General features: G+C 36.3%; 1 protein-coding gene across 2 annotated transcripts in view; it reads right to left on the reverse strand.

Annotated features, from left to right (window-relative positions):
• The window catches only part of Tmtc2 (transmembrane O-mannosyltransferase targeting cadherins 2), a 415,948-nt gene that overhangs the window by 185,833 nt on the left and 217,031 nt on the right, over positions 1–13,084 (reverse strand). The gene's annotated exons all lie outside the window — the stretch shown is intronic.

The raw sequence follows: 13,084 nt of genomic DNA on the forward strand, positions 1-13,084 counted from the left end.
ATGCTGTAGAACACTTGAAGATGAAAAGCCCAAGAAAAGTAAACAAGATCAAAGCCACAAAGAGACTTAATATGCGTCAGAACAAATAAGGAGAATATTATGCTTCTGACCATAAGTAAGTACACAATATCTGTTAAAAAATGTGGGGTATTAATTCTAAAAGGAGATGTTTTGTTAAGTAGGAAGTTGGAGATGAGAAAGCTTATACTCACTGAGCTCTATCTCTTTGAGTTATTACGGACTATACTGAAAGAATCAAAAGTGCCTAACATATCCGTTTTTATGCATTAAAAACATGAAGAATCTTTCACTGCCCAATCCCCCTGTATTTTTCTGAACACTCCTCAGTTAACCTTAGCTAGTAAATATAATGTGCCTTGTGTCCTTTCATTATCTCGAAAGAGAACGGATCTGTCATATTGCAAATGCTTCCATGGCAAAAAGAAGACATTGAACTCATAATTATCTCCCAACAAATAGTACCACATGTCTTGTTTCATGCTTGACATGTGCCATCTCATAAACTCTCACACCACAGACCTACGCGTGAAACTGACATGTATTCTGTGGATGAGGCCGCACTAAAGAATGTGCCAGGTTAATTCTGAAGCAGAAATACCCATCCAAAACTGATTAACCTAAGCCTGCCCTACCGTCTAATTAACATTCTCATACTAGGTTCATCTTCCGTTACAAAGCAACATTCATATACTGTGAACTGCTCCATGGCATCATGAGAACAGAGGACATTTTAGCATTCAATTTTTAAAAGTAGAGACATTAGGAATATTATCAACTAAACTAATAATTTGAAAGCGGAAACTATGAGCAGAAAAGCAGCAAGTCAAAATCAAATTTAATAGACAATAACACTGCTTTTTTTTTTTTACCTAGTGTCCTTCATCCTCAGGTTAATACAGTATGGCCCTGCAGAAATTTCTAAGACTCAGTCTTGATTTCAAGCCACTTCATCTCTCCAAAGTTCTGCTTCAATCAAGGATTAGTAAACTAGAGCACACTGAATTTACTCTTGAAAATGCACACAAATATTCCATTGTAAATTAATATTAAAAATACAATGAAAAAGCAACAAAGCCACATCCCCAAATAAAGATGCTAGAGAAAACTGCAGGTAGGTCATAATAGATGTGAATATCTTAAGATATATTTCCATAGAAATAAATGGAATTTTCATTAAGTGCTTATGTCTTAATTAAACAATAACTAACAAGTGTCCCTTTGGTCAATACCAGGTATGACTAGCTATAGATGCAGGATGTATGTTTACACATTTGGTTTTATGTTCATTTACACAATCACAGATATAATCAAATAATTGTTAATTCCCTTTTATGCTACCATCATTAGTAAGACTGGGCCACAGCGTGGAAAACAACTCTTCAAGGTAATGGTTACTCTAGATGATCAGATTGATTATACCCAGATGTTACTAAAGCACACTTCTGAGTCTGTCAAAGTATCTGGAGATAATGAGCTGAGGGCTCGGAATAGACTATAGGGAGATGGTCAAAGTGTGGAGAAAGGACCTCATTGAAAAACCTAAGTTGTTAAGAGTCATTGAGTATTTTGAGACTCTGGTCCTTTCCATTGCCTCTCTTAGCTTCCTTTCCAATATAAGGTGGGCTCCTTTGTTCTGTCACATGCCCCCCATCCCTATAATTTTCTGCTCTGCCTCAGGCTTGCAGCACTGGAAGCAGTCAACCAGGGCCTGAAGCCTCTGATACTAGAAGTCAATCATTTAACTGCTGCAGTTATTCCACTGTTTGTCCCAGCAATGAGAGCAATGCTAACCGGCAGGAGTAGAACGTGTATGGAAGGTAGGGTTCAAACAGTACAGCGATATAAATCAACTCCATTACAGGGCCAGCAAGATGGGTCAGTGGGGAAAGGTGCTTGCTCCCAAGTCTGATGACCTGAGTTTGCTTCCCTGGGACCCATGTGGTAGGGGAGGAGAATGGATCCCTGCCAGTTGTCCTCTGACTTCCACACATACATCAGTGGCAGGGACGTGACCCTACAGAAATCACGAGCACATGTATATGCAGACATATGAAACAAATACATATCTAATACATTTTATTTTTACATAGTGGTAAGTTCCACAAATAATAAAAGAATAAATAAAGCATGACAGTCAAATATAAAAGTAGGGAAATCGGAGCACACTAAGAACTAAAGTATAAGGAGTCTGTAAAACAGAACCATAAATGAACTTGATATTTTCCAACTACTAACAGTCCAGTCAGGTGAATGGATGCACAGAGAACAAGATGAAGTGACAGAGATGAACAGGATTCCACACACAGGGTCACTAAGGCACGGCATGCAATCTGGAGTACATCTTACTCCAGTTGTCAGGTTAGGGTTTCAGGGAAGGAGTTTTGTGACAGTTTGTATTTTGAGAAGAGCACTACTCGTGTCTGCAGGGCAGACTGGCACTGAAGCGGAACACGAGCCAGGGAGGGAACTACAGATGTGAGTCATTTGCTAGCATCCTTGCTCAGAACTCAGGGGCCCAAGGTTGGATCCTCGCACTACATAAATCGGGCATGGTGGTCTACACCTGTAACCCCAGCAGGGAGGATGTGGAGGCAGGTGAAGCAGAAGTTCAAGGCTAAAAAAAGTGAGTTCAAGGCCAGTGTAGGTCATATGAGACCCCCATCTCCAACAGAAGGGAAAAAAATAAGAAAGAGACAACTCAGAAAGTCACATCAGAAATCCAAGGATAAAACGAAGATGGTTCCTAGGAAGATGGGAACAGAAGAGAGGGTTAACTCAAAGGGAGGACACAGCCTGGAAGATAAAGATGATCATCAAGTTAACTACGACAATGCTGCACCATGAAGGGAGCTCCTGCTTTGTCTAAATGGAAACCTCACAATCTACATAATTATACCACTGCCTCCTGTAGCTGGAAAAAGAAAACTACCCAATTCATCACCTATCTTAATAATATTTTAATCATGTTATGCATTAAAGAAAGAAGGAATGAAAGGAAGTAAAGAAAAAAAACACAGGATACACAGAACTCCTCTGACCTTCAGGAGCAGGCCAGTGGGACCCACTGGACATGGCCTTACATACTCTCATCTCAGAGACCATGATGAATAAAATTGGGCAAGGCCACTTCAGAGATCTGCCGGAAAAAAAAAAAAAAGAGCCCAAGACCACTGTATAGTCCACAAAATGCCAAACAGCTCTCTTTGTACTAAATGAAAGACTAAGAAAAATTAAAATGATCCCAGCATCCAATCTCAGGTGTCAACATACTCCCTTAAAAACCCCCTTTCAGTCCAGCCGTCTGAAGCAAAACACCCTCTCCTAGCACAGAGCCCGAGACATCCCAGGTTCCTCACCACACTGTGTTCTCTCCAAGGGCAAGACTTAACAGGACCAACTTCCTTTACTCCAGCTGTACTTGCCTCTGGCTGACCTAACAACATAGAGGATGTCATCGAGATCAATGACAAACATAATTCCTTCTCAAAATCTTTTCTCCCTTAGGTCACTGCTCCTCAATGTTGGTCAAAACAGATGTGTAAAGAGATCCCAAAACTAAGAGTAAAATTATCACAGAAAATTTTGGTGTGAAAACTGCTGTCAGAATTCCCACCCTTTGAATACAAATGTGATTGACATTTTTGTCATGGATGTAACCAACGGATGACAGTTAAAATGCCCATTCATGAAAATATAAGCCTAATACCAGAGAACATGACCTAAAAAATAATTAGTAAGTTATGTAGTAATTATTTTCCCAATAAATACTCATTTTTCAAGTTTCAATGATAAACAAAAAATGAAAGAAAAACCATAATTGAATTGAAAAATCATTTAAATTTCACCTGAAGTATACAAATATATGTATTACAGTTCAAAGGAAAATACTTAAGATGAGGACTTAAAAATTAATTTTTAAATGCTTACAATTTTACTTCAGTATGAGAAAGGTAGAGAATTAATCAATGTAGCTTATTCTGTTCTCTCTCTTTTTTTTAACTACTTGGGAAATTGGACCATATTAACCAAGTCATCTTTATTGATAAAACTGACAATTCTATATAAATTAATCATGAATTCTATGTAATTCCAATCAATATATAATCATCATTACAATATTCAATCATTATTTAAATACATCATTTACCAAGTAACTCTTAAAATGTATCCTAATAATATATGAGAAAATTGAAACTATATTATACTATCATAATTGCAAAATAAAAAAGGTAAGTGCCAAGAAGTTTCAAAAGATACATTTGCAAAGGTAGCCAAGAATGACGACAGAAGTGGGTAAGCCTAGCACTTGTGAAGTAGAGCCAAGAAGATCAGGAGTTCAAGGTTATGCTTGCTCCACGCTGAATTTATGATCAGTCTGGGCTACATGAGAGCATGCCTCAAAAATGTAAGTAAATAATTGCTTTTAAGTAAGTAAAATTAAGAGAATAAAACAGAGGCAACCTATGAAATGAAACAGGACCCCTCAAAGAGTCCCTAGATACAGTTCAAAGGGCAGTGGAGGAGGAACAAGAAGTAGATGAAAAGGAAGGGAAATACTTGTTTATTGACACTACATAATATATCGCCAACATGACTCCCCAGATATGAGCTGACCAAGTAGAACACCAAGAGACATGCCAAAGCAGACGAGGAAAAACCCATGACCTCAGTCCTAGACAAAGAACTAGGAAGCTAAGCCATGGTGAAAGTAGGACAAACAGTCTTTTCCAGGGATGAGCACATGAATTGCTTATGCAATGTGAAATGATCAGCCTTGAAAATACACACACACACACACACACACACACACACACACACACACACACAGTGCAGACCACACAGGTTATATTTACCAATACATACATACATACATACATACATACATACATACATACAATAACAATTAATGAAAAGAGGCCACAGATTTGCAATCAAGTAAGGGGGGGGGTGTATGGGAGGCTTCAGAAAGAGGAAATGGAAGGGAAATATGTTGTAATTATAATCTCCAAAAACATGTTTAAAAAAAAAAGGCAAAATTCAAGATGGGCATAGTGACACATGCCTTTAATCCCAGCACTTGAGTGGCAGAGGCAGGTGGGATCTCTGAGTTCAAAGTCATCCTGGTCTACATAGAGAGTTCCAGGGCAGCCAGGGCTATACACACACACACACACACACACACACACACACACACACACACACACACACACATACACACAGAGCTCTCTTGGAAAAAAGAAAGAAATAAGATCATAATGCAAAACACAATTTAATTCAGAATTAAAAATAAAAGAGGGTAAATGTAGGAATGAAAGAGGGAGCTGGCAGGGACTGGTCTGAAAAGTAACCATGAATGGAGGAATGCCTCCTTATAACTGGAGTCCAGGGAAGGGGGCAGGCAGGAAAGCAGAGGAAATTAAAAGAAATGAGATCACACTCCATCTTTTTTGAAAAAAAAATAGAGATGGGATCATGTTATATCCTACATAAAGGATGGAGCATCTTAACATTAAGCTTTTATTATAATAAGATAATTCAAACAGATGTTTGGAATTACTTCAAATTTTCACTCCTGTATTTATAGGATAAACCTGTGTAAAGAGCATGTATTTTCATATAATCTCCAGAAATATTACATGTATTTATAATCTTAAAACAATGCATTTTGTGAAGGTAATAATTTCATAGAGTGACTTTTGGAATCACAATTTCATTGGAATAAAAATTAAAGGTTTTCCAAAAAAGTGTGGTAACTCTGAAGTCAGCCATGTTTTAAAGATATATTTTAACAGGTAATGCCTGATTCAAGGTCACATTTTAAATGCTATTGCTTGTTCTAAAATGTCATGTAATTTCTAAAATTCTTTCCCAATAAAGTTCCCAAATACTTATTTAATCATATTATGCAAAAAAATGATTATAAAAATTTATATTAAGTTGCTCTGTGGTGTAGGAATGGAGCTGTCCACCGCATGGCCCTAACTTGGTTTGCTGTGGACCACAAAGCAGCTGGGAGGGTGATACAAACCTTTAATCCCAGCACTGCAGAAGCAGAATCAGGCAGATCTTTGTCAGTTTCAGCCCAGTTTGGGCTACAGAGCAAGTTCTAGGACAGTCAGTGTTACATAGAGTCTATCTCAGACCAAACAAACAAACACAAAAAACAGGAAAGGAAAAGGTGAAAGGGTGTATAAAAAGCTCTAAGAGAAAACTAATGGTGTTTACAACTATGGATTGGTATGGGCTTAACAGTGTTCAAATCTTTAAAAGTCCCTAAAACATCTGAGATACAGTAATAGCAGCCACTTTATTGATGAGAAAACTGGTTTAATTCCAAAATTATCATCTGATTTTTAGAGTTAAGGCAATTTCCCCTTACTGTGAGTATAATTGTTTTACATATATAATTTTGAACCTAAAAGATAATAAGAAGAGAAAATAAAATTATTCCAATGAATCATCCTGTCAAACATTAGAGGCAACAAAAAACTCAGGCATAACAAAAGAATGCTACCTGGTACCCGTATTTATAACATATTCAATAATGTATTTTCCAGATCAAGTTAAGGTCAACAGCAAACATTATTTTTTCCTTTCATTTCTTTGGTAATGTAACTTTAAATTTCACATCTTTCTGATTATATACTGAAAACAGAACATACTTAATATATGTCAACAAATAGTCGTGGTCCAAAGACACCACAGCATTGGCTATGGTCTTCTTCCCACTGACAATGTGAACAGACCTGGCATGTGACAGAATTTAATAAATATTGTTTAATTATTTTAGAACAGACCCCAAAGGACTAGGACATCTTGAGTGGCTACTAGCTAGATGCTTCTATAAAAACCTTGAGAAAATAGATCTGTGAAGTCACTTTCAAAATGAGTGTTAAAAGTTCAGAAAATGAAGGGGGATCAACTCTTACACCTCGAAGACCCTTCATAGGACATTCAACTCCATCTAACATGTAGCCACTGAGGAGAAATTCACAATTAATTCCTCTTGCACTTGGTCTACAATCTGCCAGGCTTTGTTTTTTTTTTTTTTTTTTTTTTTTTTTTTTTTTTTTTTTTGGTTTTTTTCGAGACAGGGTTTCTCTGTGTAGCTTTGCGCCTTTCCTGGAACTCACTTGGTAGCCCAGGCTAGCCTCGAACTCACAGAGATCCACCTGCCTCTGCCTCCCGAGTGCTGGGATTAAAGGCGTGCGCCACCACCGCCCGGCTCAGGCTTTGTTTTTACATTCTTTGAGAGGAATATAATAATTGAAAATAATTGAAAAGAACAATTAGCTCTTTTAAAGAGAAAATTAAAAGTAAGGTCCTTCTAGAAATGGTGAGTCATCTACAGCAATAAATATCTCCAACTTTCCAAGATTCTCATTCAGATTTTTAAGGATTTTTAAGTGTTTTTAAGTCTACACAGTAAACTCAAACTGAAATGACTACAATTTTCTGTCCCTGATATTTCACAAAACCAATCCAAGTAAATGAGCTTCTGATAAAAGTAGTCACTATATGTTAAAATTTAAATAAATTATAAATACATACATATATATATTCATTTACTGTCAAAATATTGTCATAGTTACTCACAATTTACTATACACCATAGTTTGAAATATTACTAAAAAGATAAATAAATCTCCTAGCATTAATATTTAACCTTTAACTACTTAACCTTCAGGTTGTCAATAAGGCAGCAATTGTGCCTGTTTGGGTTACTGTCCAAGTATTTCAGTTTCACTAGAAAAAATGGACAGAGTCAAATTTAGCAAGGGCTGTTGCTCTCAGCTACAATTTATTTTTAACTTATAAATTTAAACTATATCTTTAGACCCTACATAGAAAAAACACTAATATGTAAGACTCATCAACAATTAAGATACTTAAGTATATTAAAAGGAAAAATCTCAAAGTTTGCTTTCTCCAAGTTTGAATAAGTTGTGTAAAATAAAAAAACTATTTTTCCCCAAAAATGATTAGAAGTTGTAATTTTGCCAGAACTTCCTTGCCAGAAAAAAATGCAAAAATAGACTTGTGCCTAAAATATTGGTAAGAACTATTTCTATCTAGATTAAACACCATTCTCAGGCAAAATTTTGTATGCATCTGATCTTTTTTTAAAATAAGGACAACATATACTTTCCTGAGATGACACTAAAAAGTTTTAGGAAACTCATAGACACGTCTGCTCTGTCTGATTCTGGAAGTCCTTTATATTTTAACAACTGTAGAATGCTAGACTTCAGACACATTCTGCAGACAGTGTCATCCAGACTATAGCGTACATAGAGACTAATGCCAAATATAAAGGTTCATTATGTAAACTTTCTAGTATCAATGGCAATGGCAATGGAATTTCCCATGAGAAGGGAACCTGAGCAACTCAAGTGCATGAATGTCAAGATGAACGTAAATGTGAGTTGTGGTTTCGTTATTTTCGTACATGCTATAAGTAAAAACAATGGAGGAGGTCACTATTTGTACAATAAATTTTGACTAATCATCTAATTATCCCTTCATATGATTCTAGGGACAAGAGAAGTCATTTCATCCCACAAGAATTTATTTTTCTGAAAGTAAGTATGCCTTGGTTAACTAACTACAAATGACAGTATAATACTGAGTGGCAGGTAAAGCAGGTCTATTTCAAACATTAAATGAAAGACATAGATGTGATTTAATATGATTCATTGATACCAGAACATATAATCCACACATTTAGATGCAATTATAAATTTTATTTCCAGTAATTTCCTTGTATAAAAAGCAGTTTCACTCTTGCTTCTCTACACTTGGTATTCCAAATGGAACTCTAACTCAATGTATACTGATTTTAAATAGAAACTAAATGTTTGGATAATTTCACTCTTTCACGATATAACAATTGTGTTAGTTTTGACAACACTGTTTGACTGCAATACACCAATATCCACGTGTACGTTTTGATATTCACATATACCTTCTTGAGTTTTAATATGAGTGTACCACCTAAGAGTGGTTCCTCCGGAGTTGATAATAACATCAGCAAACTCTACCATATTTTAAACTTTAGCTGTGATCCATCCTTCCATCCCCAGCCAAGATAACTGGCCAGAACTGTTCAGCGTACCTGAAACCAGATTTTACTTGCATTTGTTCTCACTCACTAATTTTTCATTTGCATGGAATTTTTCAGTGCTTTCAATTTTTTTCTGCTATCTTCCTAATAGTAATGTAGCCTATAAAATGTTTCTCTTTAATTAGCATAGTACTTTGTATAAAAAACAGTCCATATATTTATACTGTTCTAGTATAATGACTGGTCATGGGGGAGGAATCTGGGAGCAACCAAGCATTAAATCTCTCCTCAAATAGTTTAAGTAAACCCTTGTTGTTAATAATACTGTCAAAAGAAGTTAATAAAACACCTGGCGAATATATATTAGAATGATATATGAACTGAATCTCTTTATATCACACTAAATTGTTTCAGTAAGGACTTGAACAGCTGTATCAACTTCCCCCAAACTGTCTCAGAACCACAATCCTATAATGAAGAAAGGGAGACTTTAGACTCCTATAATGTTGCTTTGAAATAATACAATGTCAAGAGTAAAGGGAATTTTAAGTACATCATTGTGACTGGCAATAAGAAAAATGCAGAATATATGTGTTTGTATAAAATAAGTTATTAATATGCTTGTGTAATGAGGACATTAGAAGAGTAATTACTGTTTTAAAATGGTTTTCAATATTTACAAATATATGGACAACACCATTCACTCTTCAATGTAAGAAAGAACCTGACTCAAACCAACAATGGAAAATGTAAGAAACATTCCAAAACAGAAGCAGTATTTGCAATATTGGAAACTACCAAAGCTTGTCTGTTGCAGACCACATGTTCTGTGCTAGTGGTCCACTGATACACCAGAGAAAGCCAAAGTTCTCATCACTTATCTTTACTACACGTTCTAACTCACAGAACCCTGACGGTCTGAGACTGTAAGTTGCCTAGCCATTCTATGCAAGTTAAGGAGGAAAAGAAAATTGAAAATTAAAAAAAGAAAACTGAAACATCAGTGACCTATTCTGTCTAAATCTAACTTGGTTGATGGACTGGACCACTGAAGCATCTTTCTTTCTACTTTAACATTTGGAAATTTTTCAAAAACTAAAATTTTTCAAAACTAAAGTATGCTGTGGGATGGTCTGTATGTCAAATTGCTCTCATTGGTCAATAAGTAAAACACTGGCCAGTGGCTAGGCAGGAAGTATAGGTGGGACTAACAGAGAGGAGAAAAGAAAGAACAGGAAAGTGGAAGGAGACACTGCCAGCCGCCGCCATGACAAGCAGCATGTGAAGATGCCAGTAACCCACAAGCCAAGTGGCAAGGTATAGATTTATAGAAATGGATTAATTTAAGCCATAAGAACAGTTAGCAAGAAGCCTGCCATGGCCATACAGTTTGTAAGCAATATAAGTCTCTGTGTTTACTTGGTTGGGTCTGAGTGGCTGTGGGACTGGCGGGTGACAGATTTGTCCTGACTGTGGGACAAAAGTACATGCCTGTGATGCCTCCAAAGAAGACACTCAATGTCCAGTGTGATTATTATTATTGTTGACATGGATTATGTGATTTACAATAGCCAGATGAATTATCAGAGTGGCAGCCAGTATGACTGGAAATTGGAACCTGTATAATTTTATCATCAAAAGAAGTGTCTATTTATCTTATGTGTGTATGCAGCTGTACATGCTCACATGAATGCACAAAGGATAGTGTGTGATCAATTTGTTTTTCTTATTTAATCAATCTGTACATAGTTTCCTAATTGGACAATTTTTATTTTTTAAGAAACTCTTAATAAATTGTTTTTTTTCATGATTGTGAGTAGATACTATATATTTACATTCTATATTCTCTTAGATAATATTCTTATTTTGAAAATTAGAAATAAATTTGACAATGATTAACAAGTATAAAAAATGAATTTCTTACTCAACATCAATATATATATAAATAAAAACAGGTATCACAGTTTCCTTCTTTCACATTTTTATAGAAATACACAGAAACATTTCTCTACATCTGACCCTTTTAAGTAATTATCTGACTTGATCATTTCAAATTTTTCTATTATTGCTTTGGACTTAGTGGGTTTCCTTTGAAATCAATAATCAAAATAGGTTACTGGCGAGGCTGTGGTGGCACACACCTTTAATCCTAGCACTTGGGAGGCAGAGCCAGGTGGATCTCTGTGAGTTCAAGGCCAGCCTGGGCTACAGAGTGAGTTCCAGGAAAGGTGCAAAGCTAAACAGAGAAACCTTGTCTAAAAAAATAAAAAGAGGTTACTATATATGAAAAAGGCTAAAATTGTATTTTTAAAGGCTGATGGCATTTGTTCTATTGAAAATGTGATCTATGTATTACATTATCTATAAATATGTAGTAAGAAAGCAACATATTTATCTTCCTGTGCTTCATATGAGTCGAATATTTGCAATTTGATTTTGCACATGGTGACAGATTACACTGATTGTTGAGATTTAAAGTCACCATGGAAACACACCTCTAGCGTGTCTGTGATGGAATTTCTAGACTGAGTTAACTTAGGGAGGGATACCTCACTTATGGTTTATACCATTTCATATATGTGGCTCCTGGTCTCAATTTTTTAAAAAAAAAAAGAGCATCAGTGTTCACCTCTCTCTCCATCCTGACTATGGATGCAATGTGACCATGTGCCTCAAGCACCTCTCCCATGTCTTCCCCACAGGAATGGATGGCCAGAGCCTCAAACTGAGAGCCAAAATCAACCCTTCTTTTCTTCAGTTACTTTTCTCAGGTATTTTATCACAGCAATGAGGAAAAATAACCAAATAACTTTTTCTAATATCTTTCTGTTCTTTTGCTTGACAATTAAATATTTCAAAATCTCGACAATAAGTTAAAAAAAAAACTTACAATTTTCAAATCTAACTGGCAGCCCTGATAACTCCTTCTCAGATTCTTTAGTTTAACATCCAAAGGATACCTTTTCTGAAGAATCCATGAAAATGCTAGTTTAAAACAATTTAAAGAAATTTTTGAATGCATATATTAACAGCTATGAAAGTGAGGCAATTGTAAAGTCTGCATACTATAGGAGACTGGGAATCCAGGTAGGCAAGCAAGCAGTGAGGGAAAGCAGCAAGGTGTAAGGATGGCTTCCACTTGCATACACTTGTCACTATCCATCAAATTAGTAAACTGAATGGTGTAGGCTATCATCAACACAAATTGTAAAAACACACAAAAAAAATCAGAAAATCTTAAAACTTGAAATAAGAAATTTCTGCCCATCAAGATTACCTACAAAATCAACTGTGATGGCTCACACTATTATTAGTTGTTTTTTGGCTCTTTTTTGGAGGGCCCTCCACCCAGCTCCCAAATAAATCACACACAGAGGCTTATACTTAATTGTAATATGCCTGGCCTTAGTTTGGATTAGTTTCTTGCCAGCTTTCCTTAACGTAAATTATCCCATCTATCTTTTGCCTATGGCTTTTCCCATTCTCTTACATCTGTAAATCTTACTCTTACTCCATGGCTTGCTGTGTAGCTGTGTAGCTGGGTGGCTGGATGGCTGGCCCCTGAAGTCCTCCTCCTTCTCTGGTTCCTAGCTCTTTGGCTGCTAGCTCTCTCCTCCCAGTTTTCTCCTTCTCTATATACTCTCTGCCTGCCAGCCCTGCCTATCCTTTCTCCCACCCTGCTATTGGCCAGTTCTTTATTAGACCATCAGGTGTTTTAGGCAGGCACACTAACACAGAATCAAGAGTTAAACAAATGCAACATAAACAAAAGTAGCACACCTTAAAATAATATTTCACAACACACACGTTCAAGCCCAATACTTATCCGGGCTTGAAAACTGAGGCAGGAGGATTGCTTTGAGAGTTTAAGACCAGCCTGGGCTATACAGAGAGTTGGCCAATCTAGATTGCAGAATGAAACCCTATCTCAAAACAATGATAAGAAAATTTACCTGCAAGTCAGAGTGGCAGCAGGTACCTGTAACCCTAGCCATCTGG

The sequence above is a fragment of the Peromyscus maniculatus genome, chromosome 18 (genome assembly GCF_049852395.1).
Source record: "Peromyscus maniculatus bairdii isolate BWxNUB_F1_BW_parent chromosome 18, HU_Pman_BW_mat_3.1, whole genome shotgun sequence".
Classification (NCBI taxonomy): Eukaryota; Metazoa; Chordata; class Mammalia; order Rodentia; family Cricetidae; genus Peromyscus; species Peromyscus maniculatus.